Here is a 3,765-nt window from a genome sequence, read left to right on the forward strand (position 1 = left end):
CCAGATCTGAAACAAATAGGAAGGCAGAAAGGACAGGTAGCTTCTATCTAGGAGGGAAGCCACACGAGGGTAGGTTACACCTTTTGTTCCCCTCTGATTCCCTGACTATGCTACACTGTAGTGAGAATTTTGCTTTCTTTCAAACCCTAGTTGGTGGATATGCTTTTGTTTTAATTTAAGGTGTGGGATATGGGGCTGCTTCAGTTTGTCCACAGCCATTAACTATGATTGTCTCGTGCTCTAGGAGGGGCATAATATTTTGCCAGCTTCAGATAGTTTAATTCTGGGAACTATGGATGTGCTCTGAAGAAGGAGGCTGCTATTGGTTGCTGTTGTGTGGTCTGACAAATGTTTGTGAGCAAAGCGACAAGAAGTTGGTGATAACTGGATAGCAACTGGACTTATCCCAAGGAACTCAATGCCCCTAATCAGCAGGAAATAGTCAAAAAAGTTCTATGTCCCCTTTACTCTCTAACCTTCTTTCTCTTCTACCTAGTGTTGAAGGTTGGGAGGGACCAGGTTAGAATAAGAGTTGGAAGGGAGGCAGAGATATAAAAACTCAATAAAATAGAGAAAAGAAGAAGAAAACATAAGGCCAACACTACATGGATAATTATATGCATTTGTTCTTAAATAATTAAATGTCCCCTGGAACGGCATCTTTCAGTTAAAATTTATCTCTAAAGAGCATTTTGAGGAGGCTGGAGAGATGGCTCAATGGTTAAGAGCACTGGTTGCTCTTCCAGAGGTCATGAGTTCAATTCCCAGCAACTACATGGTGGCTCATAACCATCTGTAATGGAATCCAATGTCCTTTTCTGGTGTGTCTGAAGACAGTTACAATGTACTCATATATATATGAACATTTGAAACAAGCCAGTACCAGAATTTAACATAGAAAGTACATATTTTGAGACAAAAATGGAGAATTTTCAAATTGCATTTAAGTCGAAACAACTTTTAAAGCTAATGAAGGTTCAACAGAGATGAGATCAAATTAGCGGGTGTTCATCTCCAGCTCTTTCCCTTACCATGACTGAAGCTCATTCCCCTCAGGTACGCTGAGCCAATGTTAAACTATTATGCCAAAGACCTTGCCTGCTAAAAGGCTTCTTTAATCTACGTGCTGCCAAGGTCCCTGGGCTCCAAGGCATAAGAAGTCATCTACTTTATGTATGCCGTGTCCAATCTGTGACAGGGAATGATGCCTGTGGTCCATAGCTTTGATTGGCAGCAAATGGATGAACTTGCTGAGGTGAATAAGGAAAGGGGCAACAAAACCATGACAGCTCAGACAGTGGGACAGCTGCTGACCATTAAAGAAAGACTAGCTGGCCAGCCTTGTAAGTCAGAAAGATGGAAAGGGGCAATTCCAGCTATTTGGGAAGCTAAGACACAGAAAGATTTACCATTAGCCAAGGTTAGATGCTAGTTAACCATCTGTGGCAAGGCCACCATGTGCCTGCCCCTTCAGAAAGCTATAAGACAGAGGAATCCCAAAGGCAACGTATCTGGTGGCCCACTACTTGTGGTGAATCTCAATGGGACACTTCAGACTTTTTTCTACACAATTCTTTCTTTTTCAGGTCTTTCCCATTTACTGAAAAATGTTTATTACCTCTGACCCTGCATACAAATGCCTAAAGTGACTGAGTTACTTCAGAATCCAAGATGTGTGCCACATTTCCAAGATGTCCATGATAGAGATGGTATCCACCGCATATACACAGTGTAAAGAATTTTAAATTGGGGTTTTAGGAGCACATCCCCATTTGTACATAAAGATAAACTTTTAAAAGCAGTTTCTGCCCTAGAACGTAGCCCCTAAATCGTAATAACTCTAATTATCCCTTCCTTCCCACCAAAATCATTTCCATATTATCTGCAAAAGAAAAAAAAAACAATGCAAATTTCTGCCAGTTTTTCTTTGGGCAACGTGTATTCTATGGTTAATTAGTTAATTGCAGTGTGCATTTTGAATAGATTAAGAAACCCCTAGGGCACCAATGATAGCTACCTTTGAGTATGTCTGCTTCCAGACATGTGTGACTGGGGAGAGAAAACCCATCCTGAATGTGGGCTGCATCCCTGGACTGAACAAAAGAGGAGAAAGTGGACTGAGTGCCATCGTCCGTCTCTCTTCTTCTTGACTGCACAGTGTGGCCAGCCACCTACTGTTTCCACTGGCATGCCTTTCCCACCCTGAGAGTTTGGATCTTCTAAAACTATGAGCCAATTTAAATCTTAAGTTGTTTCTTGTCAGGCATTTTGTCACAGCAATGAGAAAATTGCATGACCCGAAAGCATACTTTTTGTAAAAACCATTCTTTTTTTTTTAAGATTTATTTATTTATTATATATAAGTACACTGTCGCTATCTTCAGACACACCAGAAGAGGGCATCAGATCCCATTACAGATAGTTGTGAGCCACCATGTGGTTGCTGGGAATTGAACTCAGGACCTCTGGAAGAGCAGTCAGTGTTCTTAACCGCTGAGCCATCTCTCCAGCCCCGTAAAAACCATTCTTAAATCTAGTAACTAGTACACTAAGAAATGCAGATAAATGCCTTCTGAGAGTAAAAGGAAAAGTTGTTTATTTAGCTGGGAAGTAGAGTAGGATTCATGAAGAGACAAATACACATGTAAATTTATTCCCCAATAGATTTCAGAATAGCAAGAATAAAATAAGAATAAGGACTTAATATTAACATACTTCAAATGAATAAAGTCTAACTGGTCAGATAACTGTTACCAGAAACATCAGGTGCTGATACACGTGATCCGTGTATACTCTATTAACCAGCAGATTCAGGAACAAACCCATTTTGAGAGAAAGAGAAAAAAAACCTTTTGCAATTGGATGGATGTACCAGTAAATTAGAGGAATTTTGAAATTTACATCCAATGAAAGCAGTTTACTTTGTCATAAAAACTATACTTATATATATGCTCAACAAGATAATTTTAATTTAAGCAAGGTATTATTTGATGCTGTATGAACCTAATCAAGATAGTTCAGGAGGACGAGACTGATACCTGTGCATCAGCCCAAGGACCCACAGGTATGGTGAATCACAGATGCTGTAGGGCCCATACCTAAGGAGAGGCAGCTTATGGGAGTGTTGGTCAGTTTTAGGTTGCTGTAACCAAAAGAAAGAGAAAAGCAACTGTCAGGAGGAAATGCTATTTAGCGCCATGATTCCAGAGAATTCCCTCTGTAGTAAGACACATCCATTGCTCTGTGCATGAAGTGGCTCAGAAGAGCACGGTACTGAGAGCAGGTGATAGATTAGAGGAAACCACCTCATTGCACTAGAACTAGAGGGAGAACCAGGAAGGATAGGAGCGAGGCCTGTCTTTCCAGAGCATGTCACCAGTGATCTACGTCCTCCAGATACCCAATACTCACCTCCTATTCCCCTCACCGCCCCCCATCTTTCCAGAGCATGTCACCAGTGATCTACGTGCTCCAGATACCCAATACTCACCTCCTATTCCCCTCACCGCCCCCCATCTTTCCAGAGCATGTCACCAGTGATCTACGTGCTCCAGATACCCAATACTCACCTCCTATTCCCCTCACCCCCCATCTTTCCAGAGCATGTCACCAGTGATCTACGTGCTCCAGATACCCAATACTCACCTCCTATTCCCCTCACCGCCCCCCATCTTTCCAGAGCATGTCACCAGTGATCTACGTGCTCCAGATACCCAATACTCACCTCCTATTCCCCTCACCGCCCCCCAAATTTCATCTTCTTGT

The sequence above is a fragment of the Rattus rattus genome, chromosome 3 (assembly GCF_011064425.1).
Source record: "Rattus rattus isolate New Zealand chromosome 3, Rrattus_CSIRO_v1, whole genome shotgun sequence".
Lineage (NCBI taxonomy): Eukaryota > Metazoa > Chordata > Mammalia > Rodentia > Muridae > Rattus > Rattus rattus.